This window comes from Rhinatrema bivittatum, chromosome 1, assembly GCF_901001135.1.
Source record: "Rhinatrema bivittatum chromosome 1, aRhiBiv1.1, whole genome shotgun sequence".
Classification (NCBI taxonomy): Eukaryota; Metazoa; Chordata; class Amphibia; order Gymnophiona; family Rhinatrematidae; genus Rhinatrema; species Rhinatrema bivittatum.
This window is the reverse complement of record NC_042615.1, coordinates 650693792-650716671: the sequence shown is the minus strand read 5'-3', so window position 1 is coordinate 650716671 and position 22880 is coordinate 650693792. Positions and strand designations below refer to the sequence as shown.

General features: G+C 43.8%; 1 long non-coding RNA gene and 1 other non-coding gene across 3 annotated transcripts in view; both read left to right on the top strand.

Annotated features, from left to right (window-relative positions):
• Positions 1-629: 629 nt before the first annotated feature.
• LOC115073985 overlaps positions 630-22880 on the top strand; it is a 146482-nt gene continuing 124231 nt past the window's right edge. Inside the window, exon 1 of one of the 2 annotated variants that reach the window (XR_003852168.1) lies at positions 630-783. This is a non-coding gene — a long non-coding RNA (uncharacterized LOC115073985). The remainder of the gene's footprint in view (positions 784-22880) is intronic. The other variant, XR_003852167.1, reaches the window with a different exon arrangement.
• Positions 6241-6312, top strand: TRNAP-UGG. Its single transcript has one exon. It is a non-coding gene; the product is annotated as a tRNA-Pro (tRNA).

Below are 22880 nucleotides of genomic sequence, written 5' to 3'. Positions count from 1 at the left end.
CATGCTTGTAAGAGGTAGGGAAATTTTCATAGGGTAGAAAATGGCACATATAATTGTTAAATGTCTATACCTCTGAAGCAGGCAAAGAGCTGAAACATGGCCATGTTAGGTCTCTAAATATGTTTTATAATGTTTATTGTCTGTTCTTTTGAATTTTTAATAAAATTAAGATATTTTTTGTTATATTGTTGATTTTGGATACCTATTTATTTATTTATTTATTTATTTATTTAACGGTTTTTATATACTGACAGCCGTTTGCACATCGTATCGGTGTACATTTAACTCAAAAATAGTAGGCAGAGCCTTTACATGGAACAGTAACTAAAATAAAATAAATAAATAAAAATAAATGAAGATATATGATGGCTATCTCAAAACTACTGTGTATCATAAATCCTCTGAAAGGAATACATGTTAACCTTTATCAAAGTTTTAAGATCTAGAAGCAATTGTACATAGATGAATACAATCATGCTCATTAAGTGAGAAATTGTTAACTAGGGGTTACTCTTTTGCTTGCGTCAGATAAACATATAAAAGAGGTTTATAAAGTAACAGAATTTTATTATTAACTTTATAGACAAGGAACACAACACCTGATGTTTTGACTTATGTGACCAGATACTCACCATTTTTTAAAAACATCATTCAGTGAATATGGCTTGTATTAGGGAGTTGTTTCTGTGCTTCCCTGTTTTCAGGATGTCCAAGTCAGAATGATATAATCCCTTCACAAAAACCTGCGGGAACACCTGTCACTTTCCTTCTTGTCTGAGACAGGTAAGAGATCTACACAGACTTTTTGCTCATTTCAAATGTAGACACTGTGTTGTTTGTTCTGTCATGTTTCAATTGAAGTTGTTTGTACATCTTACTACTTGACAGGAATACAGCTTACATTACTTCACCACATATTCCTTAGTGTTTGTGGTATACAAGATTCTATGCCCTTGTACAATGATTTATATAAGTATTTATTTATTTATAACATTTGTACCTCACTGATCCATAAATCTCAGTGGGGAACAATAATATATACATAATTAAAACATAAAACCAATAAAACAAAAAACCATAAATCTCAGTGGGGAACAATAATATATACATAATTAAAACATAAAACCAATAAAACAAAAAACCTCAAACGGACAAAAATAATCATCAACTAGTTATCCCAGACTTAATGCACATATGTGGAACCTAGCACCTAAAGGTTAAAAGCAAGCAGACTCTAAAAACTCATCTTGAACATCGTAGTTGCTTAAAATCCAAAATATTGGATGCACCTTTGGTAACTCATTGCATCTAATATGGACATACTTTTGAATCGCTTAAGTGTTTTGTTTAGATCATAGAAACATAGAAATGATGGCAAAAAAGGGCCAATGGTCCATCCAGTCTGCCCAGTAAATTTCCCATGGTAGTATCTGTTGCGCCATGCAGGTTTCCCCCATGTATCATCAGTAATGCTTGACGTGCCTTGCTTATGAACTTGGCCGTAGAAGCAGTCCTGTGTTTTTTCCTTAATGTCTGCGCATCAGTACCCCAGATTGTAAAAACGTCATGGCTCGTGTTCGCTGTCTCTGAATCCAAATTCCTCTTCCTTCCACCCCACCTCCCTCCATTGAAGCAGAGAGTGGTGTTGCAGTTGCATCAAAAGCATCAAGGCTTATTTGTTAAGGGGCGGATTTTCAGAGCCCTGCTCGCGTAAATCCGCCCAAAACCGGGCGGATTTACGCGAGCAGGGCCCTGCGCGCCGGGAAGCCTATTTTACATAGGCCTCCCGGCGCGCGCAGAGCCCCGGGACTCGCGTAAGTCCCGGGGTTCTCCGTGGGGGGCGTGTCGGGGGCGGGCCCAGTCATCGCGGCGTTTCGGGGGCGTGTCGGCAGCGTTTTGGAGGCGGGTACGGGGGCGTGGCTACGGCCCGGGGCAGTCCGGGGGCGTGGCCACGCCCTCCGTACCCGCCCCCAGGTCGCGGCCCGGCGCGCAGGAGGCCCGCTCGCGCGCGGGGATTTACTTCTCCCTCCGGGAGGCGTAAATCCCCGGAGAAAGGTAAGGGGGGGGGGTGTAGAGAGGGCCGGGCGGGTGGGTTAGGTAGAGGAAGGGAGGGGAAGGTGAGGGGAGGGCGTTAGAGGATTCCCTCCAAGGCCGCTCCGATTTCGGAGCGGCTTTGGAGGGAACGGGGGTAGGCTGCGTGGCTCGGCGCGCGCCGGCTATACAAAATCGATAGCCTTGCGCGCGCCGATCCAGGTTTTTAGCGATACGCGCGGCTCCTCGCGTATCTACTAAAATCCAGCGTATTTGTTTGCGCCTGGAGCGCAAACAAAAGTAGGCTATTCGCGCGCCTTTTAAAATCCGCCCCTAAGAGTAGTAATACCATGCCTTCTGTTAATGTTAGTAAATGCTACTCTGTTCAGGTCACACCATGCTTATCAGTTCCCCAGACCATAAACGTTGGGGCCCTCTTTGGTTGATATCTGAACCCAATACCTCTTTTCCCCTGCCATTGAAGCAGAGAGCAATGTTGGAGTTACATCAAAAGTATGAAGACTTATTGGTTAAGGGTGGTAACCGCCACACCAGCAAATTACCCCCATGCACATGTTTTGTTTCCCAAATCTACCTATGTACACCAGAAATGTCACCAGAAATCCAATCCTAGATCTTGACCTGCCAGTCTGACATTGCTGCCTGGATGTCCCGCCACCACCTTAAACTCAGCATGACCAAGATGGAGCTCCTTATCTTTCCCACCAAGCCCACCTCCACTCTTCCTCCTTTCTCTGTTTTTGTGGATAACATGTTGTTGTCTCTGTCCCATCAGCTCGTAACCTTGGAGTCCTTTTCGAATTCTCTCTCTCTCCTTCTCTATACATATCCAAAACACTGTTAAAACATGTTGGGGTAGATTTTATAAAAGTATGCCCGCGTGTCCTTTTATTCGCGCACCAGGCGCAAACAAGAGTATGCCGGATTTTAATAGATAGGTGCGTAGCCGTACATATCCTTTAAAATCCGGGGTTGGCGCGCACAAGGCTGCCCAAAATCGGCAGCCTGCGCGTGCCGAGCCGCACAGCCTGCCTCCATTCCCTCCATGGCCGCTCCGAAATCGGAGCAGCCTCGGAGGGAACTTTCCTTCCACCCTCCCCCCCCCGCACCTTCCCCCCGTACCTTCCCCTCCCTTCCCCTACCTAAGCCACCCCCCCCAGCCCTATGTAACCCCCCCCCCCCCACCTTTGGCTGTGTGATTCCCCGGCCCGGGAGCTGTTTCGGAGGCCTCGGCCATGCCCACGAAATGCCCCCGGGCTGGAACCACGTCCACGGCCCCGCCCCCGAATGACGCGCTGCCGTGACGCGCCCCACGACACGCCACCCCAGGAAAGCCCGGGACTTACGCGTGTCCCGGGGCTTGCGTGCGCCGCCGAGCCTATTCAACATAGGCTCGGTGCGTGCAGGGGGAACTTGGGGCAGGTTTTCGGGGGGTATCTTACGTGCGTACCCCTTTGAAAATCTGCCCCCATTGTTTCTTTATCAAACTCTTACATTTAACTTGCCAATGCTTATCCTTTATCCCATTTTCTTCTGATAGATCCTTCTTCCAATTTTTGAATGAAGCTCTTTTGACTAAAATAGCCTCTTTCACCTCACTTTTTAGCCATGCTGGCAATCTTTTGAACTTCCTTCCACCTTTCTTAATGCGTGGAATACATCTGGACTGTGCTTCTAAGATGGTATTTTTCACAATGTCCATGCCTGTTTCACACTCTTAACCTTTGTAGCTGCTCCTTTCAGTTTTTTTCTAACTATTTTTCTCCTTTGATCAAAGTTTCCCTTTTGAAAGTTTAGTGCTAGAGCCATTCAAATCTGATCATATTATGATCACTATTGCTAAGCAGCCCCACCATCCTTACCTCTCTCACCAAATTCTGCGCTCCACTGAGAATTAGATCTAAAATTTCTCCCTCTCTCCTTGGTTCCTGAACCAATTGCTTCCTTAAAAATGTCATTTATTCCATCCAGGAACTTTACCCCTCTAGCATGTCCTGATGTTTCATTTACCCCGTCAATACTGGGGTAATTGAAATTTCCCATTATTACTGCTCCACCAGCTTGGTTAGCTTCCCTAGTTTCTCTTAGATTTTTACTGTCCATGTCATCATTTTTTTTTTAACGGTTTTTGTTAGTTCCCCCTTTCGATGTAAACCGATCTGATATGGTCCTCAACCATGAAGATCGGTATAGAAAAGTGTTAAATAAATAAATAAATAAATAAATAAATAAATCATTTTGGCCAGGTGGACAGTACAGTAGGGATGTGAATCGTTTTTATAGTGAATTGAAATATCATATGATATTTCTTAATTCGTTATATATCAGTTAAAAAGTGAAACGAACATTTCGCCCCCCCCCCCCCCTGAATTTTCATGAAAATTGTTTTTCGGGGGTTGTTTTTTTTTTTTTGTTACTTTTTGTTATTTTTTGTCAGTGCGTGCTAATTCCCGTTAGCGCGCACTAAGCCGAAACACGACTTTTCACTAAAAAAAATATGCCGATCTGCGGGAAAACAAGATTTTCCCGCGGCCAGACGAACCCGAAAGCGCAAACGATCGGGCACCAGATTCACATCCCTAGACAGTAGTATACTCCTATCTTTATACTCTTCCCCAACACACAAGAGATTTCTACTCATAAAGATTCAATTGTGTATTTAGTCTCTTGCAGGATCTTTATCCTCTTGGACTCTATGCCATCCCCGACATAAAGCACCACCCCACCACCAAGTTCCTTCTCTCTATCATTGCAATATAATTTGTACCCTTTATAGCACTATCCCATTTGTTATCCTCTTTTCATTATGTCTCTGAGATGCCAATTAAGTCCATGTCATCATTCACTGCTATACACTCTAACTCTCCCATCTTACTTCTTAGACTTCTGGCCTTAGCATACAAACATTTCAAAGTGTGGTTTTTGCTTGTATTAACATTCTACTTTTCAGTTAACAGGGATAAATTAGAATCTTTTAGCTCAGGTGAGTCTTTAATTATGGTACTTGGACTACTTTTCTTATTATTAGAACTTTTTTGTCGGGATGCCCTAACTCTAATGCTTCATTAGTATCCTTTGAAGTTACCTCCCTTCGAACCATGCACTGCCTAGTGACTTTCAGCTTTCCCCTTTGATTTAGTTTAAAAGCTGCTCTATCTCCTTTTTAAAGGTTAGCACTAGCAGCCTGAATCCACCCTGCTTAATGTGGAGCCCATCCCTTCGGAAAAGACTCCCCTTTCCCTAAAAGGTTCCTCAGTTTCTTACAAAACTGAATTCTTCTTCCTTGCACCATTGTCTCATCCCCGCATTGATACTCTGGAGCTCTGCCTGCCTCTGGGGACCTGCGCATGGAACAGAGAATGCTACCCTGGAGGTTCTGGAAGTTGGAGCCCTCTGTTGTCATCTGAAACCAATTCCTCTTTTCCCACTTCCATCTAAGCAGGGAGCAATGTTGCAGTTCATTAAAGCCTCAAAGTATATTGGTTAAGGGTAGTAATCTCCATATATTCTTCTAAGGGTACTAACCGCTGTACCAGCAATTCACCCCCCCCCCCCCCCCCTGCACACTTATTTCATGTCTGTCCTCCCACGGAAGAATACAGAAGGATACGAATGATTCACAGAGCTCTGATCCAGAATGATTGGTGCGATGGAAAAAAAGGCATTTTTGATTATAATAGGCTTTCAGGATGTGTCAAGGTTTTGCAGTAAAAAGCACACTGTGGTCAGGTACGTACGCTTGCATGGAGATGGACAAGTAATGCAAGCGGGAGAAGACATAAACCAAACCACTCTTTAATGGCCTTGAGCGTCATAGAAGCGAACTGCTGCATTTAAAAGAGAATGGCGGAGCCCTTGGTGCAAAGCAGAGTGGTGCTGCGGGAGCGTGCTGGGCCCATAACCCAGAGGTCGATGAATCAAAACCATCCTCTGCTAATGGAGTCTCAATTTTAAGTCCTCCATGAATTTTTAAATCAGAAGGATACAGTTTCCCATAATAAAGTTTGGGGTTCTAATTCGAAATATCAGTGGCAGTCAACCCTAAAGCTAAAAGCACCTGTTTGTTGGAAAAATGGCAGGCAAGAATGCATCATAAAGCTCCGCGCTCTAATTTGGAATATCTGTTAGTGAATCCTGAAGCTAAATGTAGCTGCTTGCTGGAGCATTGGCTACCAAGCTGTATTCAGTGGCTCATTGGTCTAAGGGTATGATTCTCGCTTTGGGTGCGAGAGGTCCTGGGTTCAACTCCCAGATGAGCCCTTTGGTTTGTTCACACAGGGAAACCTGGGGGGCAGGGACTAGAAAGCTGTTCTGGCTGAAAGGAGTGGCAAACTCTGTACTAGTGGAGCTTTTCTTTTAGGACATTAATAAGGCATTCTTCAAAGGAAGCCTTGTCAGGAGAAAGGGATGTAAGGGATTCAGAGGGACCATGGAGCGAAACTGAAAGGAGCAGAGGAATGCTTGTGTAAGGTTTTTTTCTTTTAGCAACTGCAAGAGACGGAAGACAGCTCCATGCTTCACTAAGAAAGGAAGAGATAAAGGACAGCATTCCTAAAATGCAAAGGGGCAGAGAAGGAGGAAGATAGGTACAATTGATCGGGAGAGCAAGTGGAGGCAGGACGGGCGATCGGGCAGGCAAGCCATTGGTCATGCAGGAAGAAGATATTGGCTAAGCCCTAAAGACTGCCCACACACAGTTCATTAGCTGTAGAAGTGAACAGAGGAAGACCAATAGGGAAAAGAAGAATTCAAGGGGAGGGCGGCAGTGCGGGAAAGAGGAATTGGATTCGGACAACAACCGAGGGTCCTGACTTCTGCAGTCAGGGATACTGATACGCAGGCGTGAGGGAAAAATCTAAGGACTGCTGCTACGGCCAAGTCCTAAAGGAAAGGAAGAAAGCTTACATGGGAGTAACTTCCTGGTGAGGCAGTTACTACCTTTAGCAGAAGGCATGGAGATTACTACTCTTAGCCAATAAGCCTTGGTGCTTCTAATGCAACTGCGACACTGCTTCTAAGACCAAGCCCATAAGCAAAGCACATCAAGCAGCACTGGCCGGATTTCCAAGAAAGCCCCTCACCCAGTAGAAAAGGTCGCCAGCTGCAACTTTTGGGGGTAATCATAAGGCTTGGGGATAACAGCACGGAGAGGCAGTTACTGCCCTTAAGAGAAACATGGGAGTTAAATGCACAGAGAGGAGGTTACTACCTCAAGAAGCTTGCTGGGCAGACTGGATTCAGCATTTGGTCCTTTCCTGCCAATAATCCTGTTACTATGTTTTAAGTGAAGAGAAAAATCAGAAGAAAGCGGATGGCAGAAAGCAATGCACTTGCCCGGTGTCACCCGGCAAGGAGAGCGGGATGGAGCAAAGGCTAACGGCAAGGACACGAGGGGATGAGGGCCGAACGCATTGCCATTTACTGAGACGCCGGAATCCGATGGCTTGGAGAAATTGAGATAGAAAAAAAGAAGGCTATGAGATCTGATTTTGGTACACAGAAGGATACGAATGATTCACAGAGCTCTGATCCAGAATGACTGGTGCGATGGAAAAAAAGGCATTTTTGATTATAATAGGCTTTCAGGATGTGTCAAGGTTTTGCCGTAAAAAGCACACTGTGCTCAGGTACGTACGCTTGCATGGAGATGGACAAGTAAAGCAAGCGGGAGAAGACATAAACCAAACCACTCTTTAATGGGAACGACCTGAGGACAGGGAGAAGAAGCCTGTCCAGGCCTGAGAGGAATCCAAGACGGAAAGGCTGGAGTGGGGCATCAGACCTGCTGACTCCCTTTTCATAATCCTTTTACCTTCCGGCTATCACATGGAACAGTCTGGATGTGTCTGCCCACCTGGTTTGGGCAGTGGCCTTATTCTCTCCTCCTTCTTTGGCTGCTAGCAGCTTCTTTAGCCTTTTTGTTCACCGGAGCGTGGGAACACAGCAAGCAACCAATGCAGCAGTCATGCTGCCGCCTTTCATCGTGTGAGCAATATGACGAGCCCACCGGGGCACGCCCGAAGTCCTGATAGGCCAGTCCGCCCCTGCCCATTGTCTCCTGTCAGTCAACCAGTTTGTAATCTATTCCACCACCTTGCCACCTTCTCCCAAGCTTCTCATTTTTTTCACAAGCCTGTCACATGGAACAGTCTGGATGTGGGACCATATCAAAAGCTTTGCTGAAATCCAAATAAATCACATTGAGTGCTCTTCCTCAATCCAGTTCTCCCGTCACCCAATCAAAAAATATATCAGATTTGTCCAGCAGGACTTTCCCCTAATGAATCATTGCTGCCTTTGGATCCAGCATGGTACTGGATAGTAGATAATTCAAAATCCTTTCTTTCAGCAGAGTCTTCATGAATTTTACCACCATTAAAGTGAGGCTATCCAGCCTGTAGTTTTCAGCCTCCTCTCTGCTGCCACTCTTTTAAAGTGGGACCACACCACTCTTCTCCAATCTTGATGCTGCCCACACATGAGGCATGGAACTGCCCGCGCCAGCAGCAGCAGACATACTACTGGCTGGGACTGCGAAAGAGGCTTCACCTGTACCAGCCTTTTCCCCCGCAGGTTGAGCCTTTTTGGTGAGGCTGGCAGGGCTTAAAAGAATGTCCGCACCTAGGTGAGTGGTCCAAAGGTCAGAGCAGGTGGCAGAAGTGTCTTCTTGGAGAAGGTGAGGATACTCATCCAGTACCCAGAGAAAGCAGGGGAGAGAAGTGGCACCCACAAGACATTTACTGACAGCATATTTCCATCAATATAAATAGGGACCTTTTTTTCAGTTTTTAATTTTTTTTCCCCAGGAATTTCTCAGTGTTTAGTTCAACAAGAACAAAAATGATATTTACCTGGAAAAATAGGGAGTCATTTTTTCAACTGTTTTCTCCTGTTTTTGTTGTAATAAACATAGAGAACTTCCTGAGAAAAATATAATGAAAACTGAAAACGAAGGTCCCTAGGTATACACCAGGAGTACTTAACTGGTACAAAAGAAAAACAGAGAAGTGGAAATAAAGAAAAAGGATTCAACCAGAGGATATTCTCCCTTCCCCCCAGCCCTCGTCCTCCCCGCTCCACCGACAAAGAATCCACTGGATGGGGCTTGAAAAGAGTGGATTGTGATTGTGTGTGTGACTCAACTCTGAGATCTTTTGTGACCGATCCTGTGAATCTTAAAGAATTGCCTCAGTTCAGGGTTATGCATGTTAGGGGTCCACATTCAGCCACTTTGCGGCTCAGCAAGTTAGCCAGATATACTTATCTGGCTAACTTAGCTGGAATATTCAGCAGTGCAGCAGTGCCACCAAATATACCTGGCTACCTTAAAGTTAAGTTTATTCGGCTAACTTAGCTGGAATATTCAGCAGTGCAGCAGTGCCGCCGAATATACCCGGCCACTTTAAAGTTAAGTTTATCCAGTTAACTTTAAGAACAGCCCTGTGACCCGACCAGAGTTAACAGGCCAGCTTATCTGGCTAACTCTGGATATCAGAGTTATCCGGACTTGACTCCTCCCCGATCTGCTCATCCCCCACCCCTGAGTTATTCAGCTAAAAACGTGGCCACATAAATCACTTATCTGGCTAAGTGGTGCCTGCTGACTATAGCTGCATATTCAATAGCCCCGCTTAGTCGGATATGTCCGATCTATCTGTCCAAGTTTTTTTTTAATATCAGGCTCTACATGTAAATTTCACCTTGGGCCCTTGAGGAACGGAGAATAGCAAATTCAAATAAATAAGAGATTAACAAATCATCAGGACCAGATGCCATTCATCCTAGAGTTCTAAAAGAACTCAAATATGAAACTGCAGACGTGTTACTAGCAAACTGTAACCTATTACTAAAATCAGCTTAGCGTGCTTGAAGAGTCGAAGGTGGCCAATATAATGTTAATTTTTAAAATGGGCTTCAGAGGTGATCCAGGAAACTATAGAACGGTGAGTCTGATGGGGCTGGGCAAAATAGTGGAAACTATTTGCAAGAACAGAATTATTGGACAAATGGATAGAGATGACGTAATAGGGGAAAAGCCAGTATCGATTTAGCCTTGTATTACCAATCTATTACAATTTTCTGAAGGTGTGAATAAACAAATGGATAAGGGTGAGCCAGTTGATATAGTGTACCTGGATTTTCAGAAGGCACTTGATAAAGTCCACTTGGAGACTCCTCAGGAAATTACAAAGTCATGGGACAGGAGGCAATGTCCTGTGGTGCATTGTTAACAGGTCAAAAGATAGGCTACAGAGAGAAGGTCTAAATGACAAGTTTTCCCCAATTAATAAATGAATAGAGAGAATAGTGGAATGTACCAGGGATCAATACTGGGACCTGTGTTTTGTTTCACATATTTATAAATGATCTAAAAAAAAAAAGCAGCAGTGAGTGAGTTGATAAAATTTTCAAATGACACAAAATTATTCAAAGTACTTAAAATATGAACCAGGCTACAAAGCAGGGAATCCAGGATTCAAAAATCCCACTGCTGCTCCTTGTGCAAGTCACTTTACCCTCCATTGTCTCAGGTGCAAACATTTCGAGGCTTCATTTACTAAGCATTTTTCTATAGTCACAGAAAAACCTTAGTAAATCAGGCCCTTAGACTGTGAGCCCTCTTGGGCTAGGGAAATACCTGCAGTACCTGAATGAAATCTGCTTTGAAGAACCTGAAAAGAGGAATGCAAATCAAATAAATATCATAAATACATTATTAGAACATGAGCTGACTGTAGCGAATTGCTGGAAGAGATTGCAAGATTGGGGAGCTAAGCATCTTAAGTGGCAAATACAATTTAATGTGGACAAGTGCAAAGTAAAGCACATAAGGAAAAACAATCCCAACTATGTATGTGCAATGGTGGGTTCCATGTTAGGAGTTCCCACCCTGGAAAAGGACCTTGAAATCTTCAGTTCAGTATGTGCTGGGAGGGGTCAAAACAACAACATTGAATGTTAAGACTTATTAACTGAACTTAGGGATTTCTTAGGCCCGATCTTTTAAATATTTTATTATCATAGTCAATCAAACCCTTGATCCAAAATCTAAATCTGATCAAACAGGAATCTCTGTCGGTATCTGAAATCCTTTAACACTAGTCCTAAAGAGCACATTGAAAGTTTGACTTGCTTTATGTGTAGGCTGTGCTGCCATCTGCTGTAATCCCAAAGAAGTCATAATGTCAGGGAGTACAGGCTAGAGGAGCATGGAGGAGGAGGAAGAGACAATTGTCAGGGAAAGAGGCCAGGAGAAGCTAGAAATTCCTCAGAGCAACATCCAGAAGGGAGATTCACTGCATCTGCCTGAAAGGGCCAAGGGGAAACTGATGTGATATTTGTTCTTGTTGTAACAAACACTAAAAAATTCCTTGGTAAAATTAAAAAAAAAAAAAAAACCCCTGACAACAAAGGTCCCTAACAGTGAACTACTCTAAACTGAGAGAAATCCAATTAATTTAATCAGGTTCCATATGATTTCAGGAAATGTGAACCTGAAATCATAATCAAGATCCATTTTCCAATTCTTTCTATCCAAGGAATCTCTTCACCCCAACCAGAGTCCTCTTTTCTCCTGGTGGAAGAGGGAACGTGTTACTCCAGGACTGTACTCATGGCTCCTTCCAGAAAGGAAAAGGCCCTGGTGGAGTCCTTACCTCCCCCACCAAAGCAGAAAGGGATCTCTGGACCCAGGAAAAGGGTTGGCCAGGCCCTTTATGCGCTCCTCCCACCTGAAAGAAAGAAAAGATTCTGTCAGCAGAGAGAGAGCGAAGTGTGTGCAGGCCTGAGGAAAAGCATCCCCTAGCTTATACAACTCACACACACCTCTCTCCTAGTGGTAAGAGCAGGTATTCCCACAGGCCCAAGCTTGCTGCTTGAGCCTTGAACAAAACCTGCGGACACACAGTGGTCTGTAGATGCTGATCCCTGGCAATAACCGTTTTAGGTGACTGCAGTCCCCTGGACAATCATTGTGGCTCGTCCCATCTATTGTTTCCCCATCATTTCCCCACGTTTTTAGTGGTATAGAATAGCACTAGATGATCTTAGTGAATCATTTCAACACGGTGGGGTGGTGGCAGTGTTTTCCTCAACCCATTTTGTAAGAGAGAGTAGTTGAGATAGGGAGGAACGGGTTTGATCATGCCCCCGCTCAAAGGGTTTTGGGATAAGGAAGGAGGGAAATTGGGATGGCATTTTTTTCTGTCTGATTTGTAATAGGAGAAATATGATTGTATTATAAAGCAGATTTAATTGAGATGGGGGAGGGGGTCCATGGGACCCGTTTCAGCACCCCTGGTTTATCTTACTGTGCTTGTGTAATCCTGTAACTTTATTGTATGCTATGATTTTTCTTTTTGTAAGCTCTGTGAGAAGAGCAAATATAAACTTCAGTCCATATTTTAATCAGTTGCAGCATTTTTAAGTCCAGAGTTAGTACCTCAGCTTAGCAAAAAGAAGGGAGAGACACTGCCCTGTCAGTTTTTGGTGATAGGCTGCAGGGAAAGTGAGGGAAACAGAGTGATTTTTGTAAGTTTTTCTCAACTAAAAGTGAAGATTTTGGCTGGTTATACCTGCACCTTCTAGGAGGCTCTAACCCCCTCTCCAGAAGCGCAGGAAGGACCTGTACACCCCTTCCACCCATCCAGAGGAGGTTGCAGTGCCCAACCAGAGGAACCCTTTCTAGGTATTTTTTCTATTTTGTGGGAAGGAAGCTGTTTTTGCTGGCTCCCCTTCTTTGCCCAGTGAGAGAGCTATTTTTTCAAAGAGGAAGTTGGAGAAGAAGACCATCAGGAGACCCCCAACTGGAGTTTCTACCCTGGGACATGGGGCATAGGTGGGTGAAGATCAGGAGTGCCCCTCTGGAGTCAGGTACTGTTTGGGAAAAGGAGACATGCGCCCTGGTTAGGATATCCCAGCGATACCCCAGCCCCTTGGGACAGACATTCATTCCACATCATGGATGGATTACCAGTTCCAAGTTTCAGTAAAAAGAGACACTTCCACAGAGGGATACATCATTTAAACTTGTACTACATCAAAGACAAGGAATCTGGATATATTTGGACATTACATTTATTTACTTTATTGATTTTCCGCCAATCAGTATCACCCAGGTACCTGTCCCAAAGAGCAAGAGTAACACACACACACACACACACAAGGTTTCCCTGGTCTGGACCACAAAGGTTATCTTTCACCCCCACAGAAAGAATCCCCCTCCCCAGGAGAAAGAAGAGTTGGGGGAGAAACAGAAGAGCTAGCCCACAGAAAGAAATTCTTTTATGGTCCTTTGAAATAAGCATTATTCCCTGAAAAAGGGTTACATATAAAGTATTTTTTAAGGTTGTTTTTTGGAGTTCAGATTATAAACCCTGAAATTCTTACTCAGATCCACAGAGTTTCCATCTATGGACTTGAGCAGGGGCAGCTGCATCATTAGGTAAATTGAGGCAGTCGCCTCAGATCCAAATTTCAAGGGCAGCAGGAAAGAATCAGATTCAGGCAGCAGCCCCATGAATGAGGCTCCAGCAGGGTTACTGGGACACAGAGAGGGGGGTGGGCCAGATCCTGGGGACGCTGAGTGTAGGATGGCCTGGCTAATTCCACTGGTCCTGCACAGACACGGCCAGGGATGGAGGTCTCCCTAAACCCAGCAAGCAGGAACGAGATTGCATTCCTTTCTCCTCGCCTCTCCCCCAGCACATTGAAGTGAAGTCTTCTTTCCCCCCATCTCTCTCTCTTCCCTTTGGGTGTGCTGTAGAAAAGTCTCCCTCCAGTTAGTGTTGACTCTCCCTCCTTTCTCTCTGGCTGCCCTGCAATCCCTCTCCCACCCACCATGGCCATATCACATTCCTGATCCCACTCGTGCCTGAAAGAAGCCCCAGGCTGGGGACACGGTGACTGGCACCACCAGGCAAGAGGCACCAGCCTCAAAGACTTTTCGGAGGAGTGGAAGGTGAAGTGTGAGAAAAATGACGCATGGCGAGGGGAATCCAGCTGCCACTATCACTGACAAGGGGGCCTTGAAGTTAAGCCCTGTGGCCCTGGAGCTGAATAAAAACAACGTACTGTCTGCCTCCCTGCTGAAATCCACCTCCTGAAAGGGAGTGGTGGAAAAAAAAACTGTCCCCCAGGGCTACAGCTGGAAGGAAGGACCCAGGGAAAGTAGTAAGAGCGGGTATCGTATTTTATAACATGTGCGCGGCGACGTGCGCATGTTATAAAATCGGCACATCCATGTGCGTGTGCTTGGAACCGCGCGCCTTTTAAAATCTAGCTTCAAGTCAATTTGACTAATAACAATTTATGGATTTCTTCTCCAGGAACTTGTCCAAACCTTTTTGAAACCCAGCTAAGCTAACAAATTCCAGAGCTTAATTATGTATTGAATTAAAAAGAATTTTCTCTGATTTGTTTTAAATGTTACTTGTTAACTTCATAGAATACCCCCCTAGTCCTCCTTTTATCTGGAAACAACTGATTCACATTTACTGTTCTAGTCCTCTCATGATTTTGTAGACCTCCATAATATCCCCTCTCAGCTGTCTCTTCTCCAAGCTGAACAGCCCTAACCTCTTTAGCCTTTCATCATAGTGAAACCTTTCCATTTCCTTTATCATTTTGGTTGCCCCTCTCTGTACCTTCTCCAGTGCAACTATATCTTTTCTGAGATGCGGTGACCAGAATTTCACACTGTATTCAAGGTGCAGTCTCACCATGGAGCGATACAGAGGCATTATGACATTTTCCATTTTATTCACAATTCTCTTCCTAATAATTCCTAACATGACTGTCGCAGCACACTGAGTCGACAATTTCAATGTATTATCCACTATGATGCCTGGATCTTCTTCCTGGGTGGTAACTCCTAAATGAATCCTAACATCGTATAACTACTGCATAGGTTATTTTTCCCTATATGAATCACCTTGTACTTGTCCACATTAAATTTCATCTGCCATTTGGATGCCCAACTTCCAGTCTCCATTTGTGATTTAACTACTCTGAATAATTTTGCATCATCTGCAAATCTGATCACCTCAGTTGTCGTTCCCCTTCCCAGATCATTTTTAAATATGGTCAGGGATCTGGTCCAAGAACAGATCCCTGAGGCACTCCATTGTTTTCCTATCTCCACTGAGAAAACTGACAATTTAATCCTACTCTCTGTTTCCTGTCTTTTAACCAGTTTGCAATGCACAAAAGTACATTGCCTCCTATCCCATGACTTTTTCATTTTCTTAGAAACATCTCATAGGGGACTTTGTCAAACACCTTCTGAAAATCCAAATACACTACATCTACTGGCTCACCTTTATCCACATGTTCATTAATCCCCGCTGAAAAAGTGCAAAAAGCAGAATATAAATCTAAATAAATAAATAAATAAATAAAAATGTATCAGGTTTTCGAGACAAGTCTTCCCTTAAGCAAATCCAAGCTAGCTGTGTCCCATTAAACCTTGTCTATCTATATGTTCTGTGATTTTGTTCTTTAGAAAATAGTTATTATGGGTATGTAGCTCCCCCATGTGGAGCCTAGCATGGTGTGCTGAAAGGAGTCATTTTAAAAGGAGTTACACATGTAAATGTAACATACTATCGTAGCAATTTTAAAAAGCCATTTTTACATGTAACGTACACTTATGTGTGTATAACCTATAGACAACTCAATGGCATATATTGTAGCAATTTTCAAAAGCCCACTTACATGGCTAATGTGCATTTACACATGTAAACCCAATTTTTAGCATTTAAATGCTTTTTAAAATTAGGCTCTTAGAATATATAAACTCTTGCCACCATCTTAGTGTGTAGAAATTTTGGTTGGCCCTTCCAGGGACAGCATGCCCAAGGCTGCTCCCTGGTTTTGTTTGTTTTTATGGAGGAAGGCCTCTGGGGTCTCTGGCTTGAGACCTGGGTTCAGAATGGAGGCAGAGTGCTTTCACCTTTTGAAGGATTGGGTCTGGAACAGTGCAGACCACGCCTGGAAACCTGTTTATGTTTTATGTCTTGAGACAGGAGTTTCTCCACCCTTATCTCTTATTTTGGTCCTCCCTTTCTGAAAGATTTATTTTTTGATGTACCTGACTCCTCACCAGGAGGCTCAGCATATGTAAATTAAGGGAATGGTGTTCCTTGTCCAGAGAACACGGGTGAACTGGAAGGAGTTCTGAAGTTCAGCGGGTTTTCAGCCATTCTTGGAAGAAGGAGTGAAGGTGAAAGGAGAAGTCCATTGGACATAGTCTTAGGTTCATAATCATCTCAAAGAGATGTGAGAAGAAAAGGAGTAACAAAGGTGCTCATAAACAGGCCGATACAGTACAGTGTGCTCCGGTGCAGCGCACTGTTAACCTGCATTTGGATGCGCGTTTTGGATGCGCTAGCTTTACCCCTTATACAGTAAGGGGTAATAGCGCGTCAAAAACATGCTTCCAACCCCCCCAGAAACTAATAGCTCCCGCAACATGTAAATGCATGTTGATGGCCCTATTAGTTATTCCCGCGCGATACAGAAAGTAAAATGTGCAGCCAAGCCGCACACTTTACTTTCAGAAATTAACGCCTGCCCAAAGGCTGGCGTTAATTTCTGCCGGCGCCGGGGAAGTGTACAGAAAAGCAGAAAAAACTGCTTTTCTGTACACCCGCCGACTTAATATCATAGCGATATTAAGTCGGAGGCCCCAAAAGTAAAAAAAAAATTAAAAATTAAAAAAAAAAAAAGAAAAATCGGCCCACGGCCCATGGGTCAGAAGACGGACGCTCAATTATGCCGGCATCCATTTTCCGAACTATGGCTGTCAGTGGGTGTGAGAACCGATGCCAGCAAAATTGAGCATCGGCTGTCAAACCCGCTGACAGCCGCCGCTCCTGTCAAAAAGGAGACACTAGGGACGCACTAGTGTTCCTAGCGCCTCCTTTTACTGCAGGTCCTAATTTGCATAGGCCACCCTCCTGAATCGCGCGCCCAGGAGAGTGGCCTGGGTGCGTGCCGGGAGAGCGGGCGCTCGCCAGCTCTCCCGTGCATTTTTCTGTATCGGCCTGATAGTAAGGATAAGGAAGAACTTCAGGAGAGCTAGGAAGGATTGGGATTTTTCTGTATGGATTTTGACTAAATTGAACAAAAAGAATTGTCCCCTATCAGTTGGGAGGGAGCTTAAAAAGCGACCTAACATTCAGGCCGATATAATAAAATGTACAAGAAAACGGGTGCTTAGTGTTGAGCACCTGCTTTCATAATGCGCGCATAGTCACCTCTCCTGGGCACACGATACAATATTTAAATGAGGGTTTGCGCTAAACAGCAGATTCTAGGGACAAGAGTGTGCCCCTAGTGCCTCCTAAGCAGCAGAAGCCCAGGAGAGATGACTGTCAGCGGGTTTGGAAAATAGACACTCAATTTTACAAGCGGCCGTTTTTCTAGCCTGTGCACAGACACGGGTTAGGGAAATGGATGCTTGTAAAATTTAGCATCTGTTTTCCTAATCTGAACCACCGGTTCATTTTTTTTTTTAATTCATTTTTTAACCTTTTGGTTCCTCCGACTTAATATTGCCATACAGGTGCTAATTTTGAGCATAAAATGTGTGGATCGGGTGCACATTTTTTTACTGTATCCTGGGTGAATAACTAATAGCCTCCTTGGACGCGCTAAACCTGTGGACATGCGTCTAGTACACGCATCCAATAACGCGCACTTTATTGTATCTGCCTGATTGATTGGAGAAGAAGAGAAACTGGGTTTATCAATTGGAATTAAATTGAACCATTCAAATAAATTTACAAATAAGAAGGAAGGTCACAAATCTACTTACCACATCATATACTGAAACAACTAAAGCTGTAAAGAACTTTCAATAATTTCACCATTCATCAGTAAACATTATGTTGGAAACCACCACTGTTTCCAGGATACTTATTGCTTTAGTTTACCACTGAATGCTCATCAGTGCTGTTTATAAGAACTATACAATGGGATTTGAGTAAAAGCAATGCTTAGGGCCTAGAAGAATTATCTTCCTCCTGCTCAGGGAGCTATGGACACTCAGATAATATAACTGCTTAGGAAGACAGACCTTAAGAGACTGTGGCCTAGATTTAATAAGTTGCAATAAGGTGATAACACAAGATAAACAGCATTTTAGGTGCACTAAATGCTGTTTATTGCATTATATCATCATAATGAGCACTATCAGGCAATATCGCGTAATATTACTGAAGATTTCCTCCTCTTATGAAAATTAGCTGCTTTGTATGCATTAAAATGTATAAAATTGCCTAATGCATAGGCAATTCAATGAAAATTAAAAAAAAGAACGCAGCTGACTTAAGAAAAAGTCAGCCCCATTATTTTATTGTGTTTGAAAGATGTGTAGTTATTTTCGCAGGGGAGCATCTGGACACTAGCGCGGGTCCCTGATGTTCCCATGGGAAAATGTAAAGGGCCGAGCAGCCCGAAACAGCCCCCCCCCCCCCCCAACCGCTAAAATCATGTTCTGAGAGGTCTGTAGAGACCACTGGCCACCTGCCCCCTGCCGCCTATAGAGACAGAGGCAACGCCTAGCAAAAAAAAATTATTTTAAACCACATGGCCTGCCCCTACCCTAACCCCTCTCCTGGTCTCAATAAAGTACCCCCAATGACTTCAAAGGCGTCCCACATTCAAAAGACCCCATTTACAAGCATCACCAGCAGCTCCCACCCTTTCTTTCCCCCTCCACTTCCAAATAGATAAATCATCTTAAGGGTCCAGTGTCCCCCCTTCCATACAAAAACCACCTGGTGGTCTGGGGGAGGGGGCGGCACCTGACCCCCCACCCCCAACCCCCATCCCCCCTCCATAGTAAAAGATCAGTGGTGGATAATGGGGGGTGGGGGAGGGCCCAGAGCACCCCTTTGCTCCAGGTCTGGTCGATGCCATTTTTCAATAGTCCCCCCGACTTTGCTCCATCATGGCACTGACCAGGCCTGAAGCAAGGGTGTGCTCCGAGACCCCACTATTCCTCACCGATCTTTTATTACGGTTGGGGAGGGGTGGAGGGGGTCGGGGTGGGGGTGCAGAGTGCACTTCAACAGATGCATGAAGTATGGTACAGGAGGTGGTTAAAAATTATGGGGATGGGGGAATGGGCATGATACAGAACAAAGGAAAGGCATTTAATTAGGCAGGTAGGGTGTGGAAACAGAGTCTTAAAAGCATTACAGTCCAGCCTTCTGACAACTGAGGTAAGTGTGAAAAGACAGAATGATCTATGAACTTAACTGTTCTCAGATCATTCTGTCTTTTCACATTTACCTCAGTTGTCAGTAGGCTGGACAATAATGCTTTTAAGACTGTTTCCTCACCCTGCCTGCCTAATTCAGTGCCTTCTCTTTGTTCTGTATCCTCTCCCATCACCTGTATCACACTTCATCTGAGGACTTGGACTCTTTCCTCAAAAGCTTATGCCTCAATAAATTGGTTCGTCTATAAGGTGCCACCCCCCTCTTGTCATTTTAGACTGACTTGTTTTCCCAGTAGGAAATGTATTGGTGTTCTAGGACCCAGTGTAATATTTGCAGTACTTCCTTCCATGGGTAGGATTTTTTGCTGTTTGAGTCTAAACAGTTAGTGCTAATTTGGCATGGCAAGTTTGTTATATAAGTTTGTAATGTTTTGTTTTTTTTATTAGGGTGTATGTTATTTTAAAAATGCCTGATAGTGGACAGTTTTATTTGTTTTTACTGTGGTGATTCCATAATTTGTCTACTATACACCTTGAGAGAATGCCTGTGCAGGGGAGAATGGAGAGATAATGCCTGGAGGGAAGGTGAGGGAAGAGGGAGAGGGAGTGCCTGAAGGGAGGTAGGGAAAGAGGAAAGAGTACATGGAGGCAAAGGGATGAAAAAGGTGAAAAAATGCCTGGAGGGAAGGAGGAGATAATGCCTGGAGAGAGGAGTGATGGGGGAGAGAAGCAGAGAATTTCTGGAGGGAAGGGAAGAATGGGGAATGAGTGCCTAGAGGGAGGGGAAGTGGTGGAAGAGGTGAGAGTGCCTGGAAAGAGGGGAGAAATGACTGGAGGAATAAGGGGGGGGAAATGCTTGGAGGGAAGAAAGAAGGAAAAGTCTGGAAGAGGGAGGGGGAAAGAATGTTTGGAGGAGAGAGAATGCTGGGAAAAAGGAAATATTGCTTGGAGGGTGGGAGAAGGGGGGAAAATGGAGGGAGGGAGAGAGAAGGGGAGAGAATGGCTGGAGAGAGGATGAAGGGGAGGGGGAGAATGCCTGGAGGGAGGAGGGAGGAGGGAGAAGGGATAGAGAATGTATGGAGGAGAGGGGCCCATCAACAATTTTTACCCAGGTCATCATTTGCTGTGGAGCATAACCTGCCTATGGAAGGAGAAATCTCAGAATGCTAAGGGCCAGTGTTGGCTGAACATATCCTTGATGGTGTTGAGTTTGTTTTGCAAACAGCAATATATTTAAAATGGACAAAATGTCAGATACTTGATGTTCTAATCCATAAGATCATAAGACATGCCGTACTGGGTCAGACCAAGGGTCCATCAAGCCCAGAATCCTGTTTCCAACAGTGGCCAATCCAAGTCACAAGTACCTGGCAAGTACCCAAACATTAGATAAATCACAAGCTACTATTGCTTATTAATTACCATAATAGCAGTTTATAGCTTTTTCCTCTAGGAACTTATTCAAACCTTTTTTAAACCCAGTTACACTAACTGCTGTAACCACATCCTCTGGCAATGAATTCCAGAGCTTAACTATGCGCTGAGTGAAAAATAATTTCTTTCAGTTTGTTTTAAATGAACTCCATGAAGTTAGCATGGGGCATGGGGCACATTTAAAACTAATCGGAGAAAGTTCTTTTTTACTCAACGCACAATTAAACTCTGGAATTTGTTGCCAGAGAATGTGGTTCGTGCAGTTAGTATAGCTGTGTTTAAAAAAGGATTGGATAAGTTCTTGGAGGAGAAGTCCATTACCTGCTATTAAGTTCACTTAGAGAATAGCCACTGCCATTAGCAATGGTTACATGGAATAGACTTAGTTTTTGGGTACTTGCCAGGTTCTTATGGCCTGGATTGGCCACTGTTGGAAGCAGGATGCTGGGCTTGATGGACCCTTGGTCTGACCCAGTATGGCATTTTCTTATGTTCTTATGTTCTTACTTGCTAACTTCATGGAGTTACCCCTTGGTCCTTCGATTATCTGAGCGAGTAAATAACCTATTTACATTAACTTGTTCAAGTCCTTTCATGATTTTGTAGACTTCTATCATATCCCCCCTCAGTCGTCTCTTCCCAAACTGAACAGTCCTAACTTCTTTAGCTTTTCCTCTTAGGGCAGCTGTTCCATGCCCCTTATCATTTTGGTTGCTCTTTTCTGCACTTTATCCAGTGCATCTATATCCTTTTTGAGATGCGGTGACCAGAACTGCACACAGTATGCAAGGTGTGGTCTCACCATGGAGCGGATACAGAGGCATTATGACATCCTCCATTTTATTTTCCATTCCCTTCTTAATAATTCCTAACATTCTGTTTGCTTTTTTGATCATCACAGCACACTGAGATGACACTTTCAATGAGTTATCCACTATAATGCCTAAATCTCTTTCCAGGGTGGTAGCTCCAGCAAGGGTTAATTTTCCCTATATGCGTCACTTTACACTTGTCCACATTATATTTCATCTGCCATTTGGAAGCCCAATCTTCCAGTCTCGCAAGGTCTCCTGCAATTCATCACAATCCACTTGAGATTGAACTATTCTGCAAAAGTTTGTGTCATCTGCAAATCTGATCACCTCACTCAATGTACCCCTTTCCAGATTATTTATAAATATATTAAAAAGCACCGGTCCAAGTACAGATCCCTGAGGCACTCCACTGTTTACCTTTTTTACACTGTTTACCTGTTTACACTGTTTACCTTTTTTACACTGTATACCTGTTTACCATCCCTGTTAAATGTAACTGCACCTTCTGTCACCACTGTTCCAGTTTGATGTATATACTGCACTCCTGTTTTATGTAAACCAGCAAGATATGTTTTCATGATTGCCGGTATATAAAAACCTTAAATAAATAAATAAATAAATAAATAAACCTTTTACCACTGTAAAAACTGAACATTTAGTCCAACTGTCTGTTTCCTGTCTTTTAACCAATTTGCAATCCACAAAAGGACATCGCCTCCTATCCCATGACTTTTTAGTTTTCTTAGAAACCTCTCATGCGGGACTTTGTCAAACGCCTTCTGAAAATCCAAATCCAAATCAAAAAAGATATAGTTGCGATGGAGAAGGTACAGAGAAGGGCAACCAAAATGATAAAGGGGATGGAACAGCTCCCCTATGAGGAAAGGCTGAAGAGGTTAGGGCTGTTCAGCTTGGAGAAGAGACGGCTGAGTGGGAATATTGTAGAGGTCTTTAAGATCATGAGAGGTCTTGAACGAGTAGATGTGAATCGGTTATTTAGACTTTCGAATAATAAAAGGACTAGGGGGCATTCCATGCGTTGAGGGCATTTCTAATTCATTACATACAGCAAAGCTTATATTGTTTCTAGAATCATAGTCATGATTTAACAAAACATTTCAAATTGAACAAACATGCTATAGTTTTCTACAAGCATAGCACATTTTGTTACTGATCCGAAAGGACCATGCATGTGTCTAATTAGGAAACTTTGACTCATAGTTTCATTCTCTTTTATCTCATCCATAGAGCCAAAAAGTCTGACAAAACAGACTAATTTAAAAAAGGTTAGTATGTACTTGCGCAATCAAATACCTTTGGCCTATTCTGATCTCAAAATTGCATAAGTTTAA